The following is an 18,189-nucleotide window of genomic DNA, read 5'->3' as shown; positions in this document are numbered from 1 at the left end:
GAAAAATACATAAAAATATTGAGAAAGTAATATAAAACATTATTTAAATATCTTTCTAGGTTATGTTAGGTTAGGTTATAGGGTTTTGTTCAAGTGTCCACCGTCTTTCGATCCCCCCACCTCCACCCGCTTGAAAATATTTTTTTTATTGAATTTTATTTGAATTATATTGTATGAAAATTGTCAAAATAATCAACTTTCAACCCTCATAACTTTTATGGGAGATCGCCGCAAATTTTTATGGGGTTTTACTCAAGTGACCACCCTCATTCGATCCCACCCACCCCCTTCAGGGATGAGGGCCATCATCTAAACATTTACCAAATTATGTGTAAATTAAACAGGAAAACAATTTAAAGATTTTCATTAATTTTGCCAGTTATTAACTTTCAACCCTCATAACTTTTTATGGGAGATCGCCGCAAATTTTTATGGGGTTTTACTCAAGTGACCACCCTCATTCGATCCCACCCACCCCCTTCAGGGATGGGGGCCATCATCTAAACATTTACCAAATTATGTGTAAATTAAACAGGAAAACAATTTAAAGATTTTCATTAATTTTGCCAGTTATTAGCATACTATTGGTTCACACTGGAACGCCTTCCATAAATTATAACACTCGACAAGATTTTCATGATTATCAGACTCCCGGTCCTTGTCTGAAGTGGTCACATTTGTATGACCCCACCCCTGGTGTGACGTTACATACTTTGCAATTTTAAATTTATAAATTGTTAAATTAAAACAATAATTAGGTTTTCGTTAGCATTGAAGTTTAGAGTTTTGAGTTTACATTTATTATACATGTGACTTCATGAAGCTTATGACTCGTCCCCTTCCTTGGCGCGCGATGTAACTGTTGACTCTCCCCTTCCCCCATTAATGTGCGACGCAAGTTACGAATGGCCCCTTTTTAAATATTACCATATAAATAATTGCTTAAAATTTATTTACAAGTATTAATTATTATCAATGGTGTTGTATGTTGACACCACGTGATCTAGTGCATGCTAATAATGGGTGAGATTGGGACTGCCTCATCAACCATCGAAGGACGAACAACATCACCTCGCTTCCGTGCTCGTTAATAATACAACAACTTGAGGATAAACAAGACATAATTAATTGTGCTCTTTCAGGCGTGTATTTCCTTAACGTCAATTGAAGTGTAACTAAATATAAAGTTTTTTTTATTATGGTTTCACCAGAATTTGTTGCTGGACATAAAAACCCTTAATTTCTCCTACGTAATAAACTGCCTATTTTTTGAATTAAGTACAACTTTTACTACTAAAAATATGTTATTTTTTTATATTACAATTAGGACAGGGCGATCATTAATGGTGTAAACCCAATAATTTTACGGTAACATGTTTCACCAAGTGACACGAACACATAATTTCCACCCATAGGGAAATTTCAAAAAGTGTGAAACGTTCCAATTGGTACAAGAAAATCAAATGGAGTATAAATAAAACTCCAAGATCCAAGACCCAAAATTCTCCACATAAAAACGTTTAGAAATCTAAAAAGCGATTTGACATTTTTAAGTAGTATTTTAGGTCCTAATCTTTTATTTTGTTCCAATTGGTGTACGAGGAAGACACCTTTTTTTTTTAAATTTGTTTTTTTATTTTTCAACATAGTCCCCTTTTAGAAAGATACACTTCTCCCAACGACCCTGCCATTTTTTTTACCCCTCCAAAAAATAAGATTTGTCGAACTCTCCAAAATCCCCCCTGTCTTGGCGATGACTTCCTCGTTTGAGCTAAATTTCTTTCTCGCTAGTCATTTCTTCATGGTAGGGAACAAGATGAAGTTGCAGGGAGTCAAATCGAGTGAGTACGGGGTGTGCGGCAGCAAATTCATAACGTAATTCGTGCATTTGGCGTCAACAACTCCTGATGAATGTGCCGGTGCGTTATCGTGTTGAAAACGCACCTTCTTTTTCGTCAAATGCGTCCGTGTCTCCTTCAATTTTTTGTCGAAGCGGTCCAATAACTCACTGTAATATTGTCCAGTGATCGTTCTTCCTTTTCCTAAAAAATCCGTAAAATGATTTCCTCGGTAACAACGTTTGCCAGGCTTCCTGGTCGCTCCTATCAAAAACGGATCTTTGCCCACGTTTAAATTCGTTGAAGCAATATCTAACTGTGGTCGTACATGGTGAAACGTCTCCATAAACAGTATCCAACTTTCTTTCATCTCCTAGCATTTTTTCCCATCCAAAAACAAAAAGCGAGTTACCGAACGATACTGCTCTTTTTCCATCTTAGCGAAAATAACGAAACACGTCTCAGTCGAATGGCTGCCAAATCCAAACTAACCTATCAATCAGTCTGAAATTCGTTTTGGCGTGGTTTGATAGATGGCAGCACACGATGACAACACCAATTTCCCTCAGGAACGTCCTCCGTCTTCAAACACGGGTACTTATTGAACCGCCCTCGTATATGCAATAGATAGATTTATGGATATGGATAAACTCTCGTCGTTCTTTTGGGACTAACTTTAGCGTAGGGTGTTGTTCAACTTGTACTTAATTAGTTACTTATATCATCGGATTTCACTGGCTTTTATTAGAACAGTCCAGTAGTTCTCTTCTGAAATCCGCGTAATGATGTAGAAGAGTTTTAACCACCAATTCGGCAAACAGCTTCAAATATAGCACAGGGCCGAAGTTTCCATTACGTATTCCAATTGCGATCAGGAGACAGTGGCGCGGGAGTAGTAATACATTTAAAAACGGCGTAAGTTCATTAGGAAAGCAATTTTCTGTGCGAACAATGAGAAGAGCGAACGAGAAAAAGGAAGAGGCCGAACTTAAAATATTCGGGAAAAAACGGGCGCGAAGAGGCAGAAGAGTCAATAATTCAGTAAAATGGAAGCGGTGACGTTCCTTAAATCAATTCCGCGACACGATAAAGTATTAATGAACCCTATGCAGATTTCAGTTTTAAAACTATAATTACCATTAATTTTCAAAGTAGGTAGTCAGCAGGAACACGGAAGGGAAATAGTAACTTGATTTATGTAAGAATTAAGATTAATTAAGAAAGAGTCAGCTCGAATTAGAAATATGATAGCAAATCCATTGGCGGCTCGGGGTGGTTCACATAGGGGGTGCATAATTTCAACATGCAACTGTTTATATAGGTAGTTGGCCCTAGAACGGCCTGAGGTAGAGGGGTTTTAGTCGGTAGGACAGAGGACTTCTTCCTCGGGAATCCGACACTACCCAGTCGTACGGACGGCTGGGTGTATTCTGATATTCTGAAGACTTCCAAGAAAACATAAAAAAAAATTTAAAACAGCCGCGGTGACCACCGAGACTTATAATAGCCTCGGTCGAATATTCGTTAACGGCGTAACTTCCGTTGCCGGCTGCGCGCGCAACTTTTTTACATGCTAGAATTTTACGTTGAACTCGCTAAAAGCCGTATTACTTCAATAAACACTATATAAATATACATAAAAGGAAATACAGTTGTATGTGGAAATTTACTTTTGATCTTTGAATACATTCCATATTTACATTGTATTCTAGCTTCTGTAACTCGAAAATATCCATAATTCGAAATCTACAGCACCAACATGACAACCTTTATTCAAATTTTAAGTTACAAAATAAATCTGTTTGGGACGTTATTACACGATTGTTATACCGCACGTGGTTTATAAAATTCGTGCTTCTTTGGTAATCCCCTTTAATTCGGAAAAAGGTAAAACAAGAAATATAAGAATTGTATCGACTCGTTTCGTCAAGAGTCTTAATATTTTTTGATCTTTTTATTTATTTTAATATTTCGATATTGGTCTAGGAATTTCGTTAATATATATTATGATAAATCCGCAATCTTCTCAGTTTAGTAAGAAGCTGAAAGAAAATTTAATTTACTCGGATAGTTTTATTAGTTCGTAAATTATAACGAAAACGAGTAAAATAGTGATAATAACATTCTAAAACTTGGTGAAACTATCCAACTTAATTTATAACTAGTTGAATTTATATAGGTACCAGCTCGCGACTATGGTCAGGTAAATCATCTGCAAAGTTGGCCTGTTGAAGGTGAAGTTACACGTTTCGGAAACTAAGTGAATTAATGACAAGAATTCTACGAAAAGTGCTTTTCGCAACCATTCTGCAGTTACGACGGTTAAAAGCGAACGGCGTCATTCTCTATAGCGGCTAACGAGCATTCAGTCGTAATCTCAATACTTATATTGCATTCACTTTTGTGACAGTCCGTGTTTAACTGTATAGATAACATTTTCCACCGTGTTTGTTTCAGGTAGGAAAAGACAAACGGTGATTTCTAGTTTTGCCAACTTTCAAATTTTTACTGTTGTTTTGTGCAAATTCGCCAACTTGATTTTATTGCAGCTTTTTAAATTTCCGATCCGCCAACTCATAAAAAGGAGTGTTCTCACGATTCCATCAGCAAATATCATCTCGTATCATCTGTACTAAAGCAAGACAAACTTCAACTATTTGTTTTGGGCAGGGTCGAATTGGAACCCAAAAGTAGGTAACAGGTAAGCCGATGGGCGAAATGACTTTCTTAACGCTTCATATCAGTCGTTTCTAAACAAACGAGATTTTTTTGAATCTTATTAAATGGATCACTCTTGATGTATACAAGTTAAAAGAGTGGTCGAAGTCTCAAATCAAAGCTCTCTTTTGAATGCACTTTTCGATTTCGCATTATTTGAATAAAACCTTAAAACTTATTAAATAAATTCTAGCCAGCTAGTTGTTCCGTACCGACGGAAGATGGGGAAACTGTGACCCACCAAAATATTGGCTAAATAATATGAAAAAATATGTATCACCCGAGGTTAAAAATACAATACAAAACTGTGGCATCTTATTATATTGATGTCTTGTTGTCTTCAAACATCGTAATATGTATTTAATTTAACATGGCTGATACTTTATTTACTCGATATGCTTATATTTTACAATAATAACACGCTAATTTGAGAATCAATTACAATTAACGTGACCTCGGCTACCTGAGCCGCCTGGGTACCAAGTCACCCTTCGTGTTTTCGTAACCTTTTCATAAGTAATTATCGGGTGGCAATTCGATTCAGCCCATGTTGTCACATTGAATATAATTTGATCCAAAATACGTAATTAAATATTTCTAGTAACTTTTGTTTTTTGTTTCACATTTTTTTTTGTTTTCCTTTACCCTAAAATTCTTTCATACGTACAGTAAGTAATTCTGCATCTACGTCAAATAGTGTTGTCATCAAAGCAAACACTGAATGATTTTTGAAAAAACAAACTGTTATTAACCTCTTCCCAGAGCACTATCCCTGAGGAGAACAAACCTCACCAAAAGACTGTCAAAATCATACTCTTAATTCCCGATGTTACTGTGTTATAATTCTCCTAATAATTGTACGAAATAGCTCAATATTTTATATGTAGAAATCAACCACCAAACTACATTTTACTATGGGTAGTCAAGTTGGCATATACCACAATCAATTTCACTGCCACAAACCAAACTAATTACTGTTTTTGAAATACAATCGATGCGAATGTACAACGGATAGTACATTATTCAAAAGGGATTACGAAAGGTCAATAAGTTCGTGGCGATTCGACAGGCGAGTGATTCGAAAAGGTGTCACCTACAACACAATACAATAAACAAGGTCGAGGTCCACAGGACTAGGTTCCTACAGTATACAATCACAAGCAAATAAATATTTTTCAAGAAATCCTCAAATCTACTTTTTTACCACCCTTTCGTTTAATAAAAACATCAATCTGGTTTAATGTTATGAAATTTTTCCAGATAATATTGTTCTTAGTACAAAGTGATCGCTACCCAATGAAGTCGATGCCATTTTTTCGTTCGCGCGATATCGTGTAGGAACAGTTCGCCTAATTACGATTCAAAACATGTCTAAATTAGTTGGATTATTTCCAAAAGCTTCATTGAGGTCTACATACATATTTCATCGTAATAATATATGTTTACAGCTTCGTATGTTGACATACAAATTGTAATAATAATTGCAATCAACACATTGGAAGTTTTAGAAATTTTGCGAAGTGACATACACGATGCTTTTCTAAATGGCAAGCAACAAATCAAAATACATTTCCTGAACAGACGTAAAACTTTTCTGGCTGCATTCCATATCCTATGCATTCAACAATTTAATTTGTTTTCTGAACTACCAAATCGTTATATGATTTTTTTAGATCTAGTGCAATAAATTTTGTTTTCAATATTCGTATCTATATATGTATAGGTAGATCATTTGTGTTGTTCACCAAAAAATCAAGCTGTAGTGGATGTAAATGTCAGTTGTGCAAGGAATTATCATCCAGATCAATCATGCAGATGAAATATCGTTGCACTATTTAAATAGTGAATTTTTAACCACCGAGGGTTTCGTACAAAATTGTAAGTATGTAAATTGTTGGTTCGTTACGAGAATCAAGTCTCGATAATTTTTCTCATTTTTTTTGAGTATGTTTTTTTTCNATTAATAATACTATTATTAGAAGACATTTTAATAATATGATGAGCAATAAAAACGAATGGATATTGATTTAATTATTATTTATTACTAAAATTTCCGCTATAATGTCATTATCCTTTATAGAACGTGATTTATCATTATCCTTTATAGCAGGTGATTTTTTTTTCTTTAAATTCTTTTACGGATTAGCAAATTATGTTGTTTTGGTTGCACGACTTTTGACAAGTTTTTGTTAATTAAGGCAAAATTTTTATGACACATCAATACGATCCCAGATGTGTAATAATGTCCTCCCTCCTGCAGCGTAATAACTGGTCGAAGTCACTATAGTACCTACTAATAAGGTGATCAAGGCTCTACTATGCGGTAATGAAGTATTTAATTGAAACTATGTTTGAGAAAAATATTATCTTTATAATAACACCAAAGAGACGAATACATTTGAGTTCTCATTGTAATAATGCAGGATTATTTTATTTATTTAATAACACAAAATAATCATAATTATCGAAAGCTTATAAAGGTAAGAAGTTAGATGACTCAGGATGGAAGGAGTACTAGAGATATAAAACAAAGGTTAAGTCGCCTTTAACAAAAAAGAAGTCACTTCCACTCTCCTGAAAGGTTAATTTAGAAACATTGTCTATGTCTAACGCACGTCGCTGCACGGGTGCGAAACATGGACAGTGGGCGTGACCGAAACCAAAAGGTTAGAAGCATTCGAAATGTGATGTTACAGACGAATGATAAGGATACCGTAGATAGAGAAAGATATTAGAAAGAGTAAAGAGATAAGAGGGCGCTATGGAAGTCAATAAGAAATATGCGACATAGGTTGGTAGAACACCTTCTTAGGCATGAAGGAGTTGGAGACATATTAGATTAGATTACATAAATAGTGAAGGATGTGGGATGTTATAGCTTTAGCAAAATTAGCTCTGGTTAGAAAAGAATGGAGGTGCCTGCCCAACCAGTCTAAGGGGTGACGACCTTACAATAATGATGATGATCGAAGACAAGAAGTATATTATGTCTAATTTTCCAATTTAGAGCGTACCAAGTCAGCTAAATGATTTATAGAAATTATGATAGATAACGTAAGAAGATATCTCATGAATTTCCTAAACATAAAGGTAATTTTCACGCTAAATTGTAATCTAGATTAGCTCTGTGTGTGCAAAATCCACGCATCACTTCTGTTTCAAGTATGAATCTAAACTCTGAAAGAATATGGTAGGAAGTGAAACTTTTAACGTTTTTATGAGAATTGATTGTGTTGTCCTTTGCTTTAAGAAATTTAATTTGCATATTTGAAATAAAACTAAAAATAATCTAAACCGAATTCTCACTTCGGAAAAAAAAACTATTCAAACTGGTAACTCGACACTTTAAGTCTGGACACTGTTTTTTGGCCTTCTCACACGGGTGTGTAAAACCCTCTAATCCACATGTCTAAAACTAATGACGTATAGACGCCGAGACGAGGAGGCATAGCATTAAGAACGGAAACCAATTTGAAAAAAATGGTCCTCCTACATCGCCCGTTGTTTCTTTGTCGCGAAAATTTTTGCGTTTCAACAAAAAGAACAAGTAAACGAAAAGCAGCAAAAAGCGTGGCTATAAGTCGTCTTGCGTCTTGTGCCCTACAACCCGTCAGCAAATTACCTTTCGATTGTGTCGGTCATTAGGGGAGCACTTGTCACGCCCTTTAAGATACCGACGCGACGCCCTCGACTGGCGCTGCCCTTTGATCTCTGAACGACGCTTCGGGTATTTCCAAGTGAAGCGTCTAAACTGCTATTTTCACTAGTGTGCTTTACATCTTTACAATCGACACAAAACAGCAAGAACACTTACTTCCATATTATTATATGCAAAACGCCTTGTATTAAGTACAAAATTTCAGGGAATATTGATGTCTGTTTAAAAACTATGTGGAGATTTTCTTATCCCTTTTTAGGGTTCCGTATGTCCGAATTAAAAACGGAACCCTAATAGGATAAGTTGTGCGCCTGTCTGTCCGTCTGTCACAGTCAATTTGCTCCGAATCTACTGGACCGATTACGTTGAAGTTTAGTACACATATGAATTTATGTGACCCAAACACGGACGCATAACGTAAATAATAAATTAATTTTGAACATGGGGTCATTTTTTGGGGGTCAATAGGAGATTAAAAAAAAAGTTGTACATTGTGATACAACAAATGAAAGGGCTTGTTGTAAAAATCTCAAATTTATAATTTAAGCGTAACTAACCCTTTAAATCAGCGGTCGGGGAACCGGGGTAAATTACCCCAAATGGGGTAAAAATGAAATTTTTGGGGGTNTTAGTAGACTTCCTCGTAACGCTGTGGTGTTGCTCTTTAATTTAGAAACACCAACTTTAAAACTATTTTACACAAACTTACTTTTTACTATTAGAGAACGATACCTTCAAATTTATGGAAGTATCTATGTATTGATACACCTATATTTATGTAGACATTATCCGATAAGGAAGTGCCCATTGATTCTGATTTAGTCAACTTTCCAAAGTTATTGCTCGGTTATTGTTCTCTTTCTGGGAAATGTTTATCTCTGACGAGAAGACTGGTCTTGTATTTTATTTATTGGTTATATTATTAAAATTATCGAGTTTTAAATTATCCCTTCAACAGCGTTTTTATGCGATATTATGAGATACCTGCATTCTTTTAGTGGAAATCCTGGAATGTAAAAAGAAACAATGCTGATAAAAAATGTGTAATTTCTATGTTCGATGAATGTTTTGCCGAATTGGAACGTTCTAAGAATGACCTGTAGTTCCACTTTTCGAATCGGCGAAAACCGATTTAAGTTTAAGGACTGACGTTAATTTATCGCTTTTCCTAAGAAGAAATGGAAAAACGATGGCGGATAGTTTGCTTCGCCGAATGTCACTTGTTCAATGNTGCCCATTGATTCTGATTTAGTCAACTTTCCAAAGTTATTGCTCGGTTATTGTTCTCTTTCTGGGAAATGTTTATCTCTGACGAGAAGACTGGTCTTGTATTTTATTTATTGGTTATATTATTAAAATTATCGAGTTTTAAATTATCATTTAAACGAGTTTTTTCGTCTAATAATACAAGAAAAATATCATATGAATTACAAAATAACAAGAAATTATCATTTATATATTCTGTGGGGGCGAATTTTTTTTCCTCAACTGTATTTTACATATATTACTATTATTACCGTTATGTATTACTAGGTATTACATTGATAAATTGAATAAATAATGTCTAAATTAAATTTTTAGCTATTGTTTTCTTTTCAAAATTATCATGGGGGCTATAATATGAACGATGCTAAAAAGAGGCGATTTTGTTTTTTTTTGCTCTTCGCCAACTTATTGGGGGTTATTGGGTTAAAAAGCTTATGTTTAAGCATGCAGTGACCCTGTATCGTAGGGGGTCTAGGGGGAACTCTTCCAAATTCACTTATGATCAGTCCGCTCCTGTGTGGGAGTAGGATAGTAACTGTGCTTGTGTCAAATAAAAGCTATGTGGGAGGTGGGATAATTAGGACCTCAATGATCTCATTTATTTATTTCTCATAAGAAGCTTAGAAGAATATAAAAGCATCCCATACAACAGTATGTAATTCTTGTAGCGTTTCTTTTCGATTATCTCAACCAATTATCGAAGTATTAGTAAATGCAAGCTTTATAAACAAAAAGAGATCTAAACAATTACTTAAATAATAATAATAATAAAAGTCACTTCCTTTATAACCCTCTTCAAAAATCAATTTTGTGTAAAGGCTTTTTACGTAAGTGATATGAGCACGAAACACAGAAAAATATTTATTTATTTTATTGTTATGTGGGTATTTTCGAATAAGAACTCCATATTTAAGGAATGGAAACGTTCATGTGTAATTGATTCCTGTTATTGAAATATCTTTACTTGGGTTAGTAGCCGAGTGTATATACCTCAACTTTATTAATCATCTCCCACATTGCGCTTATTCAAGTGCTTCGTTCAGAATTTATATTCCACCTACTATTATATTACTCCTACTACGCCATTCATAAAGAGAAAAAAGAAACAAATAGATATACTTTTCAAAAAAAAAAAAACATAAACAAGTTGATACAATTATATACCTTTGAGATTGGATGAATGGAGTTAAGTTACGCTAACTGCCGTGCCAAAATTAAACATAATACATGTCAAATACCGTCCCATATAATAAATAAATAAACGATATAAGCAGTTATAACTAAACCGAAAATCAGACAACTAATAAGTCCTTCTTCTCTTAACTTTTATTTTTATTAAAAAAATCAATGAAAACAAGGATAGGGATTATTCATTTAAAGTTATTATTATTCGGATCTTCGGTCAGGATAAGTAAATTTTCGTAACATCAATGAACTTATAACAAATATATATATATTCCTTTTTTGGATTTTAATTTTTAAATGTAGCATATACACTAATGGCAAGTATAGAACCGACTATAGAAATATTCTGCTATATATTCAGTCATCATCTTTTGAAAAATACAACGTGATATAGGAAAATCAGTACAAATACCTTCAACTATTATTTTTAAATAACACATATGACGTGTAACAAAATATGTTTCTCTTTGGAAGTCTTTTACGTTAAACAGAACCTTTATGAAAACTATACAATTTTAAAATAGCATTGAAAAAGTTTTGTTAACTTTTTACATAATGAAAAGAAGAACACCTTGAGGATACCTAATAAATTAACGTTCAGCGATTTGCATAGCAGATATTTCATTCTAATGTAAGTGATTAACTACTTTCCTTATTTCATCAGAAACAGCTAGACATTACTATGTATTTGTTAAAAATTTTAAATGCTTAAGTAAACTGAAACAAATGAAGCCATACGACGACGCATTATTAATACTCAGTTAACTCAACTTTTTATTTATTATAATGTTTTTATAATTATTCAATTTATGAATTGAACAAACTATCGTTTTGGAATTCACTTCTTTAATACCTAATATTGCTTTCCTTTTTATTAATATCAATATGAAAATTCATTTTAATCAATTTTTATCCACTACAAATTGTCTCAAATTAATCAGGAAAAATTGTTGTTGCTGTTCCTCGCCGGGAAACAAACCCGGGATCTTTAGCTTTACGCAACAATGCTACGAAAGGTGACAGAACCAACAACGACGAAAGAAATTTATTAAATTATAGATTTGTCGAACTAATCTACCTATACATATTAATATCATACGAAATACTTTAACAAACTTTTAATAGTTTCATTAATTAGAGGTAATTTGTAGAGTGGATAAAAATTAAATGAATTTTCACATTAATATTAAATATTAACCACTATTAAAAGTTTCTTAAAGAATTTCATATCAATCAATTCAATATCATATTTTTCATTATCTGCATATAAAACAGAGGTACTTTTCATAGGGGAACTAATGGAGACAAAGTTCAAGATCCTGTAGTGCATTTAGACGAACTTTTTGTTCGATTTTGCATAAAAAGAAAACTCCGCAGATAATTTTAATTTATTTAACGCGTTTAATGATTTTAATAAACAATTTTATGGTTTACATGCACTATTCTCATTTAAAACTTGTCCTTCGGTGCACGAATACTGCCACCCCCCACGAAGCGGATGTATGCATATTTGGTAGATCTCAAATCAAACACATTTTAAGAGCGTGCTTTCATGATTATGACATAGTTAAATGCGAAAACTTTGTATTTTGATCAGCTGAGCCAACTTCCATGAGACGGCGGATCATAGATCCCGATTCTCTCGTGTCTTTCATTATTTTACGAGTTGGAAGTTTCGAACACAAGGTTCGTTTAGCGCAAACAACAGCGAGTGAATGCGGCAGATGGACGCATCGCGACGCGTCGGCCAGGAATCTGGCCTGGAGCGGAAAACTTCTTCAACGGCGCGACGGCGACGTCCGCGTCGGCGATTTGTAGTCGCTTGATACGAAGGTAGACATGCTGTATAAACGGCAGTTATTAGTCAACTGGCGCATCGCGACTGTAACTGACTGAAAGCGCGCGTTTAATAAAAAAAAATATAAGTATAAACGCATGAAGAATAATTTGCACTAATAATCTCGGTCATTTCGCCTGCAAGGAAAAGCTTTTCCGTTTCGTTAAGGAAAAAGTGGCGCGGCGGAACTGTGAAGTTCGGAAGTGAAAGTTTTTTAAAGTTTCCCCGTTCGCGCGACTCCATCACGAGAGCTCGTTGTTGTAAAGTGATTTAAACTAAAATCCGCTCTCTTTTATAGTTCTACGTAAGAGTAATAATCTTCTGTTTGTCATCCCTTCTTAAAACATTTTATTGCTTTACAACTTTTAGGTAAAATAATACCAACTTCTAAAAACTTAGCGGTAACTAACTCATAACAGAAGTCATTTGACATAAGACATAATCTGAGTAAAATTGAGAAATTATGAGTTATTTTAAACTATTAAAAAGTGCAATTTAGAAAAATTAAAAATCATCAACTGGTCTGTTGTCGCTTATTCTGCATTTGATACTGATCTCCTCCACTATTCGAAAATCATATAGAAAACTTATTGTAANAAAATATTGTTTTTATTGTAGGTTTTATTTATTTATTTTGTTATTAAGTATGACGAAACCTAAGGGTTAATAAATCAATGGTCTAATAGCATTTCTAGTTATGAATGCTATACCTACAGTACGTATTAAAACAAAATATAGGTCAGGACTAAAGAATGATTTTAGTGTTTAAAAAGTAGCGCAAATAATAAGAACTGAGTAATGTAATCTAGATATTTCTCATAAATCATCAATGTTACACTAGATTTATGTTTAAAAAAAAACCCTAACGTTGGAAATTAAATTTTCGTATTATTTTTTGTTTATGATTTTCCTCAAGGAATTGTTCCACATTATTACAAATGTTCTGTTTTCGACGTTCCATCTGTTATGTCATACCTTCTACTGACAATTTCAATTATTTTCTCGGATTTCTTCTTTCTTATGCTTACCGTTCCCGATTTCGAGCAGAATTTCAGTAATAGCCATTGCCAAAAAACTTTCTTGCTAAATTTAAATTCAATCTGTTATTTCTTCTAGGCAAATATTTATAAGTATGATTTTATGACAGTTACAGTTTACAGTCAAATGCGTTAACACAAACATTCCCGAATATATTTAAAAACTTAATGAGGAATTGCATTCAAATATGCAGGAGATGAAGCTGTAATGCAAAGAAACAGTTTAACAAAAATCATGTCTGTAGTCTACAGCTTCCAATTTATAACAAGAAACAATTGTTTCTTTTAATGTTTCGCTTCGGAAATAAACGATTTCATTTTCAATTTTCTTCAATTGTTCAATAAATCAGTCGACTGCGTCGAAGTACAAGCTGTATACGTTTTGTAGAGATTTATTTCTTAGAAATACAGATGGAAAAGGGAAAATGATAAACAATGACTTCAGCTCAAAACGGTCATGATTTTCGTTATTTTATTTCTTTGAAAAGTTAGTTATTGACTTGCGTTAGGTAAAAAAAGATATCCATAATATACGTATAATACCTAACACTTTAGGATATTTCGACCTTTAGCAATATCAGTTTCATCCAATCTCTATCTATTTCATCTTTCCTCCTAATTAGCTATATACATGAGCAACAGTATCTATTAATAATACTATTATTAGAAGACATTTTAATAATATGATGAGCAATAAAAACGAATGGATATTGATTTAATTATTATTTATTACTAAAATTTCCGCTATAATGTCATTATCCTTTATAGAACGTGATTTATCATTATCCTTTATAGCAGGTGATTTTTTTTCTTTAAATTCTTTTACGGATTAGCAAATTATGTTGTTTTGGTTGCACGACTTTTGACAAGTTTTTGTTAATTAAGGCAAAATTTTTATGACACATCAATACGATCCCAGATGTGTAATAATGTCCTCCCTCCTACAGCGTAATAACTGGTCGAAGTCACTATAGNTAATGAGGAATTGCATTCAAATATGCAGGAGATGAAGCTGTAATGCAAAGAAACAGTTTAACAAAAATCATGTCTGTAGTCTACAGCTTCCAATTTATAACAAGAAACAATTGTTTCTTTTAATGTTTCGCTTCGGAAATAAACGATTTCATTTTCAATTTTCTTCAATTGTTCAATAAATCAGTCGACTGCGTCGAAGTACAAGCTGTATACGTTTTGTAGAGATTTATTTCTTAGAAATACAGATGGAAAAAAGGGAAAATGATAAACAATGACTTCAGCTCAAAACGGTCATGATTTTCGTTATTTTATTTCTTTGAAAAGTTAGTTATTGACTTGCGTTAGGTAAAAAAAGATATCCATAATATACGTATAATACCTAACACTTTAGGATATTTCGACCTTTAGCAATATCAGTTTCATCCAATCTCTATCTATTTCATCTTTCCTCCTAATTAGCTATATACATGAGCAACAGTATCTATTAATAATACTATTATTAGAAGACATTTTAATAATATGATGAGCAATAAAAACGAATGGATATTGATTTAATTATTATTTATTACTAAAATTTCCGCTATAATGTCATTATCCTTTATAGAACGTGATTTATCATTATCCTTTATAGCAGGTGATTTTTTTTCTTTAAATTCTTTTACGGATTAGCAAATTATGTTGTTTTGGTTGCACGACTTTTGACAAGTTTTTGTTAATTAAGGCAAAATTTTTATGACACATCAATACGATCCCAGATGTGTAATAATGTCCTCCCTCCTGCAGCGTAATAACTGGTCGAAGTCACTATAGTACCTACTAATAAGGTGATCAAGGCTCTACTATGCGGTAATGAAGTATTTAATTGAAACTATGTTTGAGAAAAATATTATCTTTATAATAACACCAAAGAGACGAATACATTTGAGTTCTCATTGTAATAATGCATCTTATCAATATATATCACAATTTTGATGATAAGGATCTTTTAGTTAAACAGTTACTTTGTTAGTCTTGGTTTACAATTATTAATTGAAAAAATCTTTCAGAGAAAAAACCCATCATCACTTTCGTATTCTCGTCTTTGCTTCAACGATTTTATACAGAATGGTAGAATTTCATTGACAACTTTTCCTCTTATCAATTTTGACATGAATCGTAGTATGTATTAGTAGGTTATACGGTTTATACAGAACATCTTTAAAAACGTTCTCGTGTTAACTGTAAGTCGAAAGATATACAAAAATCAAAACGTGAAAGCAAGAACGTTTTCTGCCATTGACACCTAAATCGTTTTTCCGACTCTCCACCTACTCGTCTTTAACATATTTTCTATCTCGTTTAAGCGTGTCCCGACAACCCAGATTTTTCTTTATGAAGGAATAATGTTGACAGCATGTCACTACAAGTCTTCTTATCAAATAGGTAACCCTCTCCAGGACATATACTTGATTGCGAAACGACATCCGACTTTTTAAACAATTTATAAAAGTTTATTCGTTAGTGTATTCGACTTTTTGGATTTTGGTGGGAAACATTCCCAGAATAGACCCATTCATGTCTAAACTACAGAGACCAATTGGGTCGTTAATGTCAACAACATCTTTCAAAAAATATGACAAGTACCTTCACTAATCCTTTCATATAAATAATAAGGCAATATAAGTTCAGCAAATGCAACATAAACCTTTTGAGGGATTTTACCCTAATGGTCAAAAGATTTTGAGTATTCGGTCAATTTTGGATACAAGATAGACGTTGTTAAAAAAAAGACATATTCCACACGCTCATGCGACATGACATCTAAAAAAAATATTCATTTTCGATTTTTTTTTAGATCAGAAATGGCATCTCCAATAGTCTCATCGTTAGTTTTTTCCGATTATTAGTAGGCTGTGTTTCATTTATCATACATAGAAGTAAGAGACCTTTTGATCTTTAAACTTTTCTTATGGGTGGTGTTGAAAGGAGCGCTATCAATCCTTTGACGACTTTTTTCGCTTTTGCGTGACAACGACCTCCATCATGTCAAAGTCGAGACACACATCGCTCCCTTCGGGCGCGCCGCGACGCCGTATACATGCAACTTATTTACGCTTTCACTACCGGATTATGTTTCCTTTGATAAGAAACAGATTCCGGTTTATTGGACGTGGTGTCTGGAGCAAGCCTCTAACACGTTTTCTTTACCGTCTACTTTTTGAGATTATAAAAACGTGCTGGAAATTCTCATCGCCAATTAAATCTTACACATACAAACGTCTATGTGAATATATATACATGCGAACAAACAGAATACAAAAGGTCTTAGCAAATAACGACACCCCAGGTAGGCGTAAAGTCGTCCTCAATTCAAAAGTTGTGAAAAACATTTTTGATCGCAAAATTTTTGCAAAAATTCCACGGTAAAAAGTTTACAGTGACTGAAAATTAGCGAGCCAGTGGCTACAGTTCCAGTGCGAGTTCAGATCGCTTCATTTTAAAATGAACTATAAAATTACTAAAAAATGAAATAGCGTCATTTCTATTTATGAGACTACTTAACATATTCAAAATTCTACATTAATTCATTAAAATTATGTCAATTTATCATGAAAGTGATTGCAATAGAGTCAATATGTTTGAAATTCTCTCGCTATCTAACTTTATATGAGCAATCACCTTTCGAATATCTAAACATCAATCGGATGGAGGCTTTCTTTTGATCTTGACGATTGAATACTCACCCCATTAACATGGCTTTTATGTTCGCAATATTTTAGGGTATACAGCTCTTAAAACACCTTTTCCTTTCTGAAAATTTCGGTTATTAAATTTAGTGAATGCAAACACAAATGTCATTGGTACTTAAAATATTCTATGTAACTACTTCTCCGAAAACTAACAACATTACAAAGTTCCGCAGCAGAGGAAAAGTTGAATACGAAAGGAAGTTGTTTCTGCAACTCATAAGTGACATTTAATTCGATTAACAGTAGATGTTGTTAAATTAAACAAGTTTTAAGGGAGGGAATATTATTGAGCAAGTAGTAGTAACTTAATGTCGCCTCTTAAAAATGTAGTGCAATAAATACAGTGTAATTCGCTAGTGAGAACCTCAATTACACTTTATTTGATAAACTACCTGGTCGATTTTCTCTAATCCTCTTAGTAGACTTCCTCGTAACGCTGTGGTGTTGCTCTTTAATTTAGAAACACCAACTTTAAAACTATTTTACACAAACTTACTTTTTACTATTAGAGAACGATACCTTCAAATTTATGGAAGTATCTATGTATTGATACACCTATATTTATGTAGACATTATCCGATAAGGAAGTGCCCATTGATTCTGATTTAGTCAACTTTCCAAAGTTATTGCTCTATCTCTATCTAACAGTTTTTAAGGGTGCAAACAAAACCAAAACGTCGACGATTTACCATGAATTCTTCCACAACACAAACATTCATACATTTCCGATATCACTTTCTTTCTACTTTTTCTATTACACGTATTAAAAAATATTATTCCACACAAAGCTTTTCTGTAACCAGTCTACAGTACAAATGTTTTACATATATCATTATTATAAATCTTTTCTATGAAATCGACTTTCCTTTTCAGGATTAAAGTTTTCGCCTGTATTTCACATAGACCATTTCCAATTTGAATACCATCCCCAGATTCTATCTTTATG

At 33.3% G+C, this 18,189-nt stretch overlaps 2 protein-coding genes across 2 annotated transcripts in view; one reads left to right on the top strand and one right to left on the bottom strand.

Annotated features, from left to right (window-relative positions):
* The window catches only part of LOC108732523 (26S proteasome non-ATPase regulatory subunit 1), a 306,055-nt gene that overhangs the window by 14,442 nt on the left and 273,424 nt on the right, over positions 1-18,189 (bottom strand). The gene's annotated exons all lie outside the window — the stretch shown is intronic.
* LOC108732525 (5-hydroxytryptamine receptor 2A) overlaps positions 12,341-18,189 on the top strand; it is a 103,519-nt gene continuing 97,670 nt past the window's right edge. Inside the window, exon 1 of the mRNA XM_018463389.2 lies at positions 12,341-12,871. The gene's annotated coding sequence lies outside the window, so the exon portion shown is untranslated. The remainder of the gene's footprint in view (positions 12,872-18,189) is intronic.

This window comes from Agrilus planipennis, unplaced genomic scaffold (assembly GCF_000699045.2).
Source record: "Agrilus planipennis isolate EAB-ADULT unplaced genomic scaffold, Apla_2.0 scaffold48, whole genome shotgun sequence".
Lineage (NCBI taxonomy): Eukaryota > Metazoa > Arthropoda > Insecta > Coleoptera > Buprestidae > Agrilus > Agrilus planipennis.
This window is presented reverse-complemented; position numbering and strand designations above follow the sequence as displayed.